Below are 15,185 nucleotides of genomic sequence, written 5' to 3'. Positions count from 1 at the left end.
CGGATGGCTTGACGCAGATATAAATCGCCATCCTCTCGAATCAGAGTACAGTCTCTTACCATTGCTCCTCCTCATTGGTTCTCCAAGCGTTCAAGATCGGTAATTTTGTACTGTATATGATTCCACACACGAAATTACTAGGAAACTCTATTAGTCACTCCCATTTTTTCGATTTGCTAATAGAGTGTTTGGAAAAGAACTCCATGCCTCCGTTGTCGTCCTACTCCCGTACCTGGATTAATCTGAATTGTACGTGACAGGCACTAGTATGATTTTACATTTTACCTGAAATATTTTTCTAAAGATACCAAACGGCGATTCTAAGAAATAACGTCCTATTTCTTCCCGTGGTTCCAGTTCCAGGTTTCTGAGAAACTGCGCAACACTTCGGAGTCGACGGATCCCAGCCCTAGCAGCATGTAACTACACTTAACCCAATCCCTTTCTATCCCCAGGTTTACCGTGGTTTGCTTGAAGCACTCTAGGCGAAAAACCGAATTTTTCCTTAATGACGCAGCGACCGCTTCCTGTCTTTATTCATCAGGCCTAGCATGCCGTTGTCAATAATACAAGATATGAGACATTAAGGTCCTTAGTATTCTTTCACTGAATCTCCTAGGCATCTGCTTCTCCAACAATGCGATTAATGCGACTGTGTCACTTTAGGTCGCTGCTGACGCTAACACCCACATATTTTACAGTTGTTTCCAATGATTTGTCTACATCTACATAGGTACTCCGCAATCCACCATACGGTACGTGGCAGAAGGTATTCTGTACCACTACTACTCATTTCCTTTCCTGTTCCACCCACAAATAGAGCAAGGAAAAAACGACTGTCCCATAAAGTGTTGAGTGCTATTGACAAGATATTTCAGATCTATTCCGTATTTCTGGATTTCCAGAAGGCTTTTGATACTGTATCACACGAGCGGCTTATAGTGAAATTGTGTGCTTACGGAATATCGTCTCAGTTACGTGACTGGATCTGTGACTTCCTGTCAGAGGGGTCACAGTTCGTAGTAATTGACGGAAAGTGGTCGAGTAAAACGGGAGTGATTTCTGGAGTTCCCCAAGGTAGTGTTGTAGGCCCTTTGCTGTTCCTTATCTATATAAACGATTTGGGAGACAATCTGATCAGCTGTCTTAGGTTATTTGCAGATGACGCTGTCGTTTATCTACCAATTAAGTCATCAGAAGATCAAAACAAACTGCAAAACGATTTAGAAAAGATATCTGAATGGTGCGAAAATTGGCAGTTGACCCTAAGTAACGAAAAGTGTGAGGTAATCCACACGAGTGCTAAGAGGATTCCTTTAAACTTCGGTTACACGATAAATCAGTCAAATATAAAGGCCGCAAATTGAACTAAATATCTAGGGATTACAACTACGAACAACTTAAATTGGAAGAAACATATGGAAAATGTTGTGGGGAAGGTTAACCAAAGACTGCGTTTTATTGGCAGGACACTTGGAAAATGTAACAGATCTATAAGGAGACTGCCTACACTACTCTTGTCCGTTCTCTTTTAGAATACTGCTGAGCGGTGTGGGATCCTTACCAGACAGGACTGACGGAGAACATTGAAAAAGTTTAAAGAAGGGCAGCCCGTTTTGTATTATCGCGAAATATGGGAGAGAGTGTCACTGAAATAATACAGGATTTGGGCTGGAAATCATTAAAAGAAAGGCGTTTATCGTTGCGACGGAATCTTCTCACGAAATTCCAATCACCAACTTTCTCCTCCGACTGCGAAAATATTTTGTTGAGACCGACCTACATAAGGAGAAACCACGATAAAATAAGGGAAATCAGAGCTCGTACGGAAAGATGTAGAAGTTCGTTCTTTTCGCTCGCTATACGAGATTGGAATAATAGAGAATCGTGAAGGTGGTTGGATGAACCCTCTGCCAGGCACTTAAATGTGATTTTGCAGATTATCCATGTAGATGTAGATGCCTCCGTATGAGCCATAATATCTCGTATCTTCTTAATCCTTACGCGAAATGTAAGTTGGCCGCGGTAGAATCGTTTGGCAGTTAGTTTCAATTGCTAGTTCTCTAAATGTTCTTGTTCGAACCTACCGGTAACAAATCTAGCAGGCCGCCTCTGAATAGCTTCGACGTCTCCCTTCAATCCGACCTGGTACGGATTCCAAACACTCGAGCAGTACTCAAGAATAGGTCGCACCAACGACCTATATGCGGTCTCCTTTACAGGTGAACCACTCTTTCCTAAAATTCTCCTAATAAACTAAAGTCAACCAATCCTCTTCCCTATCACAATTCTCACATGCTCGTTCCATTTCATATCACTTTGCAACGTTACGCCCAGATATTTAAATGACTTGACTGTGTCAAGTAGGACACTAGAAATACTGTATCCGAACATTACAGGTTTGTTCTTCCTACTCATCCTCACTAACTTACAGTTTTCCACACAGAGAGCTGGCTGCCATTCATCACACCAAATAGAAAGTTTTTCTAAGTCGTCTTGTATTTTCCTACTCTCACTCAACTTCGACACCATACAGTACACAACAGCATCATCAGCAAACAACAGTAGATTGTTGCCCACCCTGTCCGCCAAGTCAAATTGGTTCAAATGGCTGTAAGCACTATGGGACTTAACATCTGAGGTCATCAGTCCCCTAGACTTAGAACTACTTAAACCTAACTAACCTAAAGTTATCACACACATCCATGACCGAGGCAGGATTCGAACCTGCGACCGTAGCAGCAGCGCGGTTCCGGACTGAAGCGCCTAGAACCGCTCGGCCACAGCGGCCGGCTCCAAGTCATTTATGTATGTAGGGAACTACAGCAGTCCCACCATTCTTCTCTGGGGCACTCCTGACGACACCCTCGTTTCTGATTTATGATCAGTGCTGTAATCGACCAATGGTTCAATCCTCCTGTTTGGCCGGCCGCGGTGACCGTGCGGTTCTGGCGCTGCAGTCCGGAACCGCGGGACTGCTACGGTCGCAGGTTCGAATCCTGCCTCTGGCATGGGTTTGTGTGATGTCCTTAGGTTAGTTAGGTTTAAGTAGTTCTAAGTTCTAGGGGACTTATGACCTACGATGTTGAGTCCCATAGTGCTCAGAGCCATTTGAACCATTTGAACCTCCTGTTTGTGCGAAATTATTTATATTGAGGTTTAACTGCCAGAACATGAACCAAGTGGATATCTTTTGCAGATATTATTGCTCTTAGCTACAATTTTCTTGTGTTGAAACTTTTCTGTATGAGAAATAACAGCCTTACGAAACTTCAGACAATTCTCCACCATATCATTGACGTATATTGGAAACAGCAACGGTCTTTTCACTCCCTCGCTATAATCCCGACATAATTAAAAGCATGAGTCAACAAATAAATCTAAAACATCAGAATACCGCATATCGTGCCTTGTCGAATGATGGAATAAGTTTTTAAGTTTTTCAGGGTGGGCATGCTGAAAAGGCAAATAAATTTAAGACTGGTACGCGCGGCTCTGAGTGTTTATTCCAGTTTGCGGCTCTGACTCACCTCGTACGTCCGACGATTTCGCAACTTTACGAACGTGTCTAGCTCTGTCTGCCATGGAGGTCTGAATCCGTTCCGATAATCAGAAAGATACACTACTGGCCGTTAAAATTGCTACACCACGAAGATGACGTGCTACAGACGAGAAATTTAACCGACAGGAAGAAAATGCTGTGATATGCAAATGATTAGCTTTTCAGAGCATTCACACAAGGTTGGCGCCGGTGGCGACACCTACAACGTGCTGACATGAGGAAAGTTTCCAACCGATTTCTCATACACAAACAGCAGTTGACCGGCGTTGCCTGGTGAAACGTTGTTGTGATGCCTCGTGTAAGGAGGAGAAATGCGTACCGTCACGTTTCCGACTTTGATAAAGGTCGGATAGTAGCCTATCGCGATTGCGGTTTATCGTATCGCGACATTGCTGCTCGCGTTGGTCGAGATCCAATGACTGTTAGCAGAATATGGAATCGGTGCGTTCAGGAGGGTTGCATGGAACGCCGTGCTCGATCCCTCCGGCCTCGTATCACTAGCAGTCGAAGTGACAGGCATCTTATCCGCATGGATGTAACGGATCGTGCAGCCACGTCTCGATCCCTGAGTCAACAGATGGGGACGTTTGAAAGACAACAACCATCTGCACGAACAGTTCGACGACGTTTGCAGTAGCATGGACTATCAGCTCGGAGACCGTGGCTGCGGTTACCCTTGACGCTGCATCACAGACAGGAGCGCCTGCGATGGTGTACTCAACGACGAACCTGGGTGCACGAATGGCAAAACATTATTTTTTCGGATGAATCTAGGTTCTGTTTACAGCATCATGATGGTCGCATCCGTATTTGGCGACATCGCGGTGAACGCACATTGGAAGTGTGTATTCGTCATCGCCATACTGGCGTATCACCCGGCGTGATGGTATGGGGTGCCATTGGTTACAAGTCTCGGTCACCTCTTGTTTGCATTGACGGCACTTTGAACAGCGGACGTTACATTTCAGATGTATTACGACCCGTGGCTCTACCCTTCATTCAATCCCTGCGAAACCCTACATTTCAGCAGGATAATGCACGACCGCATGTTGCAGGTCCTGTACGGGCGTTTCTGGATACAGAATGTGTTCGACTGCTGCCCTGGCCCGCACATTCTCCAGATCTGTCACCAATTGAAAACGTCTGGTCAATGGTGGCCGAACAACTGGCTCGACACAACTCTTGATGAACTGTGGTATCGTGTTGAAGCTTCATGGGCAGCTGTACCTGTACACGACCATCCAAGCTCTGTTTGGCTCAATGCCCAGGCGTGTCAAGGCCGTTTTTACGGCATGTGGTGGTTGTCCTGGGTACTGATTTCTCAGGATCTATGCATCCAAATTACGTGAAAATGTAATCATATGTCAGTTCTAGTATAATATATTTGTCCAATGAATACCCGATTATCATCTGTATTTCTTCTTGGTATAGCAATTTTAATGGCCATTAGTGTATTACACTGGTGTGCAAAACTTAATGACGAAATTAACTTTCGAACGATATGTCACTGCTACAGCATAGTATAGAAGGTAACTGGAAGAAATACAGAATGAGACGGACAGAAATGTCATTTATTCAAAGACAATATTTATACTGACGTCATTGCGAAATATGATGGTCTCCTGGACATTACAAAAGGCGGGGCATGGTTCGTAATAGGGTGTGGGATCACCGTGGAGGGCAATCCATGCGCTGAAATCTGTGCTCCTGCTCCCATGCTGGTTACAAGAGTTGTGAGGAGTTATTGTGGTAGGCCGTTCCATTCCTCCACTAGCGCGGTTAACAACTATAGAATGGTCGTTTGTGCTTGTGGACGTGCATCCCACAAGTGTTCAGTGGCACGTCAGTTGGGAGGAAGAGCTGCTCTTGCTGCACTGTTCGATGTGACCGAGCGTTGTCATCCATAAAAATGAAGTCTGGGACGAATGTACCCATGAAAACACGCACGTTGAGACGGAGTACCGTCGCAATAACGTTGACCAGTGAGAGTACCTTGTTCAAAGATTTGGATGCCAGTACTACAGATGGGCAGAGTCGTTCATCCTTTGGAACTAGTTGGCTGATGATCGCTCTTTTTCGGGAACCGTTCATTTTTACTCGTTCACCGTTCATTGTGCTTGGTATATGGTTCTTATGAAAAACTGAAAATTAGTAGCATAGGTGACTGAAGATGGAAGGCGCCAAGAGGGGGCACTTGCCTACCCCCTGGAGTACAGAGTTTTCATTCATAACTGAATTCTCACACACTTGTAATTTTCGTGATTCTGTTAAACATCTCGTTTAGCCAACTGAAACGTTATGTGGATGATCGCAGTGAAATAATATAAGGTGGCGCACGAAAAACCCGGTCCCGAGTACAGACTGCTCGCCAATTACGCACGATTTGTTGACCGCTACAAGCAGAATAGATAAACATGTAATAATTAGACAGTGAAGAAATAACAAATAAGCTAATGCAAACAACTTCGAAACAATAGATGACGACTGGTAAGCGACAATGTGCAGTCTAGTACTCGGGGCCGATTTTTCGTGCGCCACCCTGTACCACTGAAATAATATTGTAGGAAACTTCCTGGCAGATTAAAACTGTGTGCCCGACCGAGACTCGAACTCGGGATCTTTGCCTTTCGCGGGCAAGTGCCCTACCATCTGAGCTACCGAAGCACGACTCACGTCCGGTACTCACAGCTTTACTTCTGCCAGTACCTCGTCTCCTACCTTCCAAACTTTACAGAAGCTCTCCTGCGAACCTTGCAGAACTAGCACTCATTCTGGAATATTGTAGGAGTTGTTATATTCTCTTTAAAAAAGGTGACACAACACTCGATTACGAAGCGCGGGCTTCATTCGGTTGTGGGTCGGTCTGCCTTCCATAATAATGAACATACTCTTGTACCTTGGATCAAGAAAAGACGGAAAATGGCCACTCGTGTGTGCCGTGCCGAAATCCTTTGCACGTGTAATAACAAAAAATCTTGCCTTTTTACAAGTATTTCTTATGCTGTTTATCGAAATAGTGAAGTAAGCCGATACGCCGTTTTGTTACCTGAAAAGATGTATGCACTGCATACCACGTAATTTTTATGTAATATACGTAATCACAAAATACATTTTAATTACGGGTCGTGGACGCCGAGTAGAATACGAAAAGAACCAGAAGTTCAGAGTTCAGAAAAAATTTGAAATGGATCTAGAACGGGCGTGCGAAGCGAACGAAACGCGCAATAACAACCCGATACTGAACTATGATCAGTCGACAGTGGAACTGCGACTAGTGGCCACGCGAAGGACGAGTCCGGCCGAGCGAGACCGAGACAGATGGGAACGGGACCGAGGCTGGAACGAGACCGGCCGACGTGCCGTTCGGGAACGAGACCGAGCGTTTCCATTTCCCGGGAACTATAAGTAGAGAGCCGCGACTGAGACGAAGACTGAGACGAAGTTTCCAACGCCCTACTCCAGAAGTTGCCGCCCGTGGCTGTCACTCATCTTGCCGACGTTTTTAATGTCATCCTCCGGTCCTGCAGTTTTCCTCAGTCCTGGAAGCATGCAGAAATCGTGGCGATTCCGAAGATGGGGAAGGATCTGCGGCAGCCCGTGAACTACAGACCTATTATTTTACTGCCGGCCGTCTCCAAGGTCTTTGAAAGGGTGTACATCAGGCGGCTGTAGCGCCACGTCGACGAGGAAGGCCTCCTGCCCGAAGAGCAGTTCGGCTTTCGCAGGGGCCACTCGGCCGTTCATCAACTCCTTCGGCTAGTGGAAGATGCGTTCGTCGCCCTCGAGCAGCGCGAGTTCTTCGGCGCGGTGTTCCTGGACGTGTTGCGTGCTTTCGACAGTGTGTGGCACCGCGGCCTCTTGTTCAAACTTTTTGAACTTGGGGTCCCGACGTCGCACGTACGTCTCATCGCTTCCTATCTTGCCGATAGGACCTTCCATGTGCGGGCCGCGCAGGGCTTGTCCTCCGTCCGCCGCATCAACGCCGGTGTGCCACAGGGCTCGGTCTTGGGGCCACTCCTGTACTCGCTGTACACGTCTGATGCGCCGAAGATCGACCGTGTGCGGCTCGCCCTGTACGCGGATGACACGGCTCTCTATACCAGGAGCCTCAATGCCGCTGTCATGCGCCGCCGTCTGCAGCTCGCCGTTGACACCCTGGCAGCCTGGGCAGTCAAGTGGTGTCTCCAATTCAATGGTGCCAAGACCCAGTTCCTGATCGTCACCGGGCGACTCGTTCCTGCAGGTCTGCAACCGCTCACCGTCGGTGGAAGCCCTGTCCCGTGGCGCCCAACGGCGCATTACCTCGGCGTCACCATCGACCGCCGATTCACGTGGGTTCCGCACATCCGCGAAGTGAAGGCCAAAGTGCGGAAAAGGCTCCGCACCCTGTACCCGGTGCTGAACCCCGGCTCCCAACTACCACCGCGGCTGGGCATCACCCTGTACAGGGCACTGCTCCGTCCTGTACTCCAATACGCCGCCGTCGTCTGGGGGAACGCCGCCAACACGAACCTGAAGAAGCTGGAGACACTGCAGAATCGCATCCTTCGGCTGGCCTTACACCTGCCTTACGATTTTCCCACCGCTCATCTTCACGACGTCGCGGAAGTACCTCTGCTCCGTGACCTCTTCCAGACGACCGCCCGCACCTTTTACGAACGTGCTGGCCGGTCGCACAATGCCCAAATCCGGACGCTGGGCCGCAAACTGCCGCGCAGCGTCGCCACCCGCTGGCCACACCTGCTCGCTGCATAGCTAGCTCTGCAGAACTGTGCTGAGGAGACACCCAAGAAGACGCAACATCAGCATGCATGGGAGGCAAAGCAATAACTGCTGCGAACTCCATCACACATCGGAGGAAAAGTTATCTCCGTGCAGATCCACGCGAGACCGAGACACACGGGAACGGGACCGAGGCTAGAACGAGACCGGCCGACGTGCCGTTGCGGGAACCAGACCGACCGTTTCCCGTTCCCGGGAACTAAGTAGAAAGCTGCGACCGAAGTTAACTATGAAAGACCGTTCCTTAGAATTCGTTCCTCGCTCGTTCTGTTCATGTTGGTGAACCGTTCCTTTGGACCCATTAGTTCGCAAACGACCCATCTCTAGTCAGTATGCCGGCCGGAGTGGCCGAGCGGTTAAAGGCGTTACAGTCTGGAACCGCACGACCGCTACGGTCGCAGGTTCGAATCCTGCCTCGGGCATGGATGTGTGTGATGTCCTTAGGTTAGTTAGGTTTAAGTAGTTCTAAGTTCTAGGGGACTTATGACCACAGCAGTTGAGTCCCATAGTGCTCAGAGCCATTTGAACCATTTCTAGTCAGTATGCCCGTGGTAACATAATTCTTCGCCACACCATAACACCTAGACCCTCCACAACGATCGTGTTCGATAATGTTAGACGTACCCTCATACAGCAAGAGGTGGGAACACGTATTCCCCCAGGAAAATTGCCGAACATTATCTTTTTTGTAGTCCAGGTGTTAGAATGTGGGGAGACATAATGTCCAAATCTTCGAACGAGGTAGATTCACTGGTCAACGTTATTGTAACACTACTCCCTTCCCATATGCGTCTTTCCTGAGGTGCATTCGGCCCTGGCTTCCTGTTTGAGAAGGATAGTGCACAATCACATCGCACACCGCAGTTAGAGGAGCTGATTTACCTATTCCCACTGCCTTAAAACCCATCGAGCACGTATTGGATGCGTTGGAGAAATGTATCGCAGCACCTCCACGTGCACAAAGGACCATACAGCAGTAGTAAACTGCGCTGGTAGACGAATGGAACGCTCTACTAGAGGAAATACCCTTTGAATAAGTATCATTTCTGACCGTCTTCGGTTACCTTCTGCACTGAACTGTAGCAGTTATATGCATGATCAGTTTCATTGAGCTGTGTTACTTGGTAGTAACACACCATTCTGAAGTTAATTTCTCTCTTCAGTTTTGCAGACTAGTGTATTATCTACTAATCGACGTTGTGGAACTGTGTCTAATGCCTTCCGGAAGTCAAGGCAGCTCGCTCTGAATGTAGAGAAATCTAAGTTGAAGCAGATGAGTAGAAAAAACAAACACACGATGTTCGAATGCAGTATTACTGTGCTGCTTGACAGTCACGTCGATTAAATATCTAGGTGCAACGTTGCAAAGCAATAGGAAATGGCACGAGCACGTGAGGGATGTAATAGAGAAGGCGAATGGTCGACTTCGGTTTACTGGGAGAATTCTAGGAACTTGTGGTTCATCTGTAAAGGAGACCGCATATAGGACACTAGTGCGACCCATTGATGAGTGCTGTTAGTGTTTGCAATCGACACCATGTCGGATTAAAGGAAGACATCGAAGCAGTTCAGAGGCGGGCTGCTAGACTTGTTATCGGCAGGTTCGAACAACACTCAGCTGTTACGGATATGTTTCGGGAACTCAAATGGGGATCACTGGAGGGAAAGAGCTGTTTTTTCTTGGAGGAGCGCATTTGAGGCTGACTGCAGAACGATTCTACTGCCGCCGACGTACATTTCGTGTAAGGACCACGAAGGTAAATTAGGGCTTGTACGGAGGCATATAGATAGTCGTTTTCCCCTTGCTCTGTTAGCGAGCGGAACAGAAAAGGAAATGACTAGTAGTGGTACTGGTTATCCTCCACCATGCACCATATGGTAGCTTCCGGAGTATGTATGCATCTAGATGTAGATGGAACACGCAGTCAACCTTTATTTAATCTCTTTTTTCTGGTATTTGTCCCGTACCGTCACGGGGTCGGCATGTTTATCGGTTTGTTCAAATGGCTCTGAGCACCATGAAACTTAACATCTGAGGTCATCAGTCCCCTAGACCTTAGAACTACTTAAACCTAACTAACCTAAGGACATCACACACATCCATGCCCGAGGCAGGATTCGAACCTGCGACCGTAGCAGCAGCGCGGTTCCGGACTGAAGCACCTAGAACCGCTCGGCCACTCTGGCCGGCTATCGGTTTGTTAATGTTAGTTGTTGTCGGCCCCCCAATCCACCTACCCTCCCCCCCCCCACACTGCCACCACTCCCGACTCTTCTGCAATCAGAAACTCGGAAAACTACAAACTGGAGTGTAATAGTTTTTATCTCATCGTTATTTAACAATGTCGAGTTACCGTTCATCAGAGATTGGCTGAATGCGCTGAATAATAATAATAATAAGTAAATATGAGCAGTCGTAGTGTTTAAAAAATCACCGAGACTCTAGGTGATGAGTAGCTAACTTAGTTTGTATACAGTAAATTTAACTAGTAAATAGTTATATGCTAGTAAAAGGGAATTGTCTCATAAAGAGGATTGGGTTGTTTGGGGGAAGAGACCAAACAGCGAGGTCATTGGACTCATCGGATTAGGTAAGGAAGTCGGCCGTGCCCTTTCAAAGGAACCATCCCGGCATTTGCACTGAGCGATTTAGGGAAATCACGGGAAACCTAATTCAAGATGGCCGGACGCAGGATTGAACCGTCGTCCTCCCTATCGCGAGTCCAGTGTACTAACCACTGCGCTACCTCGCTCGGTGTCTGTCTGATAAAGAGAAAGCGCACACTGTCCTGTGATTTATATATGTAACATAAGAATTAGGGTAAAACGACCGTGCTCAGAAATGAATAAGTGAATAAACACACGCTTTAAAATATTAACTGGTTTCAAATGGTTCAAATGGCTCTGAGCACTATGGGACTTAACATCTGTGGTCATCAGTCCCCTAGAACTTAGAACTACTTAAACCTAACTAACCTAAGGACATCACACACACCCATGCCCGAGGCAGGATTCGAACCTGCGACCGTAGCAGTCGCGCGGTTCCGGACTGAGCGCCTAGAACCGCTAGACCACCGCGGCCGGCTATTAACTGGTTTCAAGGCTTTCCCTTCAGGGTTAAAAGGTGCGGTATGGAAGTGAATTTTTCGTCCCATGTGAAGTCAATACTGAAGTAAGCATATAATGCGTGAGACATTGTTAAAAGCGATACAGACTACTTTCTCCGTTGAAAACCTAAAGCCTGACCTTTCCGTCGTCTCTTCCTACCTCTAAAACGCCAAGCGTAATTTACGAGCTGTGGTTTCAAAGCTAGAGGAGTAGTAAATCATAAAATAAACTACGGAGAAATATTTGTTAACTGAGTTCTTCACTCTGCAGGTTGCATTGCAAAACAGTGTGATAATAAAACACACTTCTGAACGACCATCATTCTGTTGCCTAAATTTATGTGAAGGCATGTCCCGTATTTGATGGATGGTATGATAGCTCTGGAAGAGTTTCAGTAAAAATTGGTAGCCTTTCTCAGAAGTTCCAGGTCAGAATTCATTTGGTCTATATAACGTCGAACGCTTCCTGATGACAAAAAATATATTACGACATGCTGTGTGAGTATCATAGCTTGCTATACAACCACCCACAGTGGGTCAGGTTTTCAAGGTTCCATGATATTCTTCGAACTTAGACAGGAAGCATGTGAGCCCAGTTTTCTGATTTTACGTGATTCGTTCTGATTGACTCACTTGAGTCTGCACCCTTTGTAAACGACCATCTTTGCGTAGAGAGATTACAAAAGCAATATTTTGATTCCCTGTAAAGACATAAAGCTGAACTCGTAACGAAGACGTGGTGCTGGGCTGTATCTTAAGTCATAATTCAGATCTGAAAGCCTATGTAGCAAATGGGTATAATCACGCTGCCTAATTGTTGGAACTGATGTGTAACCGTAGTACTGTCACGTCTTTCTCGTCATTGGCTCTTGTACTATACAAGTCACTGAGGTAATCGATTTTGACAAAGAGCAGATTGTCCCAGCGCCATGGAACGAGCATCTCGAAAAAAGCGAATCTATTTGCCTGTTCGAGTGCTGCTGTAGTGAACGCCTCTGGAAAGTGTTTGTTAATACTGTGAAACCACGGGTAGACGGCCAGTTGTTGGACGTCCATGCCTCAGCAAAGAACGTCGAGCTCGAAGGCTTGCCCACTCTGTGAGACAGGATAGGCGGCGATCTATGACAAAATTGACAGTATAATACTGCTACAGTCACAAGTATTTTGCAGCATATTCACAGCACATTGTCAAACATGGGGCTCTGTGCAGGGTACCCCTGCGTTTTCCCACATTGACCTAACGACATCATCAGTCAGGATTGCAGATAGCACCGTATCATCGAGATTGGACCGTTTATCAATGAAAACGTGTCACCTGGTCGGATGAATCAAGTTTGTCACACCAGTTAGGTAGTTGTGTCTGGTTATGGCGTCATCTATGCGAACGGCTGCTTGAAACATGCAGCGCGCCGCAGATGCTAACCGGTTGAGAGCGGTATTATGCTATGGTGGGCATTCACTTGGGCTTCAGTGGGAAGCATGAAAGCTGGATACTATGTGAGTATTACCACCTGCAGCTCTTCATGCTTGTTGTCGTTCCCGATGGCGATGTAACATGGAAACAGGATAACTGTACACGTCACAAGGATAAAATCGTGCTACTTGAAGTTGAAGAACATGATAGTGAACTCATTGCAAGGTTTTGGCCACCAGATCCGCCTGATCTGAACGCGATGGGACACTAACGGATGCCAGCTCGGTGCCCACGAACTGACGGTCTGGAATTTTTGGAAACCGCGTGACCTGTATGAAGACATTTGGTGCCACATACCTCCGGGAACTTCCCAAGACCCTGTCGAATCCACGCTCCGCAGAATCTAGGTTGTATTGCGTTACAAAGGTGGGCCATCACGCTATTACTCAGGTGACTGTAATGTTTTGGCTCGTCAGTGTATGTCCATTCATGCTGCTCTTGCACATTTTCTAATGTCATCCTTCCACTTTTCACTGTGTCGCCTTCTCCGTCTTTTCCTATGACTCAGATACAGTAAAGAACTACTTTGGTCTATTTCCATCTGTTGGACTACATGTTCTGTCAACCTCCATTTCATTTTTACTATCGTCATTATATCTTCCACTACAGTCGTTCCTCAGCCAACATTATGTAAGTAAAATAAGTGCCTTCCTGATTGCTCAGCCTCCGGCCTCACGCATTTCTATTAAAACACCATCGTCTCCACGCCCCTTGGCGCTGTGACCGAGCGGTTCTAGGAGCTTCAGTCCGGAACCGTGCTGCTGCTACGGTCGCAGGTTCGAATGCTGCCTCGGGCACGGATGTGTATGATGTCCTTAGGTTAGTTAGGTTTAAGTAGTTTTAAGTCTAGGGGACTGATGACCTCAGATGTTAAGTCCCATAGTGCTTAGAGCCGTTTGAAACATCCAAGCCCCTTTTCTTTCTTCATACCTCCAATGGTTTAATACCGTTAATCTGGCATTACTTCTACAATGTCATTGTTTTCATCTTTATCTGCGTTAGGGTTTAAGAACTCGCTGACTATGATCCTGAGCACTCGCTCCAGCTCACGCTCTTGAACGTGAGCAGAGTAGTTGCGGTGTGGTGGGGAGCGAGTGAAATGCACAAGCACCATGTGGTCGCAACACGGGGGAAACGCCAGCTGTGAAATAACGGAGGGTCAGTTTTGACAGCGGTGCCTTCTAATAGCATCAATAGGGAGTCGACGTTGTGTAACAAAAAAATGGTTCAAATGGCTCTGAGCACTATGGGACTCAATTGCTGAGGTCATAAGTCCCCTAGAACTTAGAACTACTGAAACCTAACTAACCTAAGGACAACACACACATCCATGCCCGAGGCAGGATTCGAACCTGCGACGGCAGCGGTCGCGCGGTTCCAGACTGTAGCGCCAGAACCGCTCGGCCACCAGCGGCCGGCATTGTGTAACACCGACAACGTCTCTGCAGTGCGAGGAAATGTTATTTAACACAAAAAGGTGTTCGAAAAAGTTCAGTGTAACGTAAGAGACTGAATACATTCAAGAAGTTGAATATACAAAGGCACTACGTGTCTTACCGTGTTAAAGAATACGAAAACGGAAAATGTGAATGACCTCAAGGTGTACACGAGATTTCAAAACTTAAAAGTGACCTCTCAGAAGAAGAAGAAGAAGAAGAAGAAGAAGAAGAAGAAAGAAGAATAAAGGGATTGTGCCGTCTGGATAAACTGTAAAATTGCGCTACTTCGATATAAAAGCCCTTTCGCCCTCGTAAAGCGTAGTAATACAGTAAAAGAATACTTGTTAGTTGCAGCTGAACATTTATATTAATCTCAGGTATAACAGTTTGGTGGGGGTGCTAAATATTTGTAAAGTTAGTTGGATATTCCTTAGCGCTCTATGAAAGTGTAGATATCGTAGGAACACAGCTGGCTTTAACATTCTTAGCAGCGTTGAAGAAAGAGTAGAAAATGTGAATTTATTAGTTTGTGTATATAGACGTAGCGACATTCAAGTTGCGAAAAAAACCGAGATTCATAGCGAAAACTGAAAAAATTTCCAGTGCTCAATTCGTGTTCACTTGCAGCTAGAAGTAATTGATGTGTAATGCGACAAGGATACGAACAGTCTAGATTTCTCTAAACATTTCCCTCAAGATAGGTTTCCTCGTTCACATTTCTCCACACGGCTTCCCACCCCATTCCTGTGTTGATGGATAGGGTACAGTACTCACTGCTCGCAGGCATCTGCTAACCGTCTGCTCGTGGAGCACGTTTGTTG

Source organism: Schistocerca serialis, chromosome 3 (genome assembly GCF_023864345.2).
Source record: "Schistocerca serialis cubense isolate TAMUIC-IGC-003099 chromosome 3, iqSchSeri2.2, whole genome shotgun sequence".
NCBI lineage: Eukaryota > Metazoa > Arthropoda > Insecta > Orthoptera > Acrididae > Schistocerca > Schistocerca serialis.
This window is presented reverse-complemented; position numbering follows the sequence as displayed.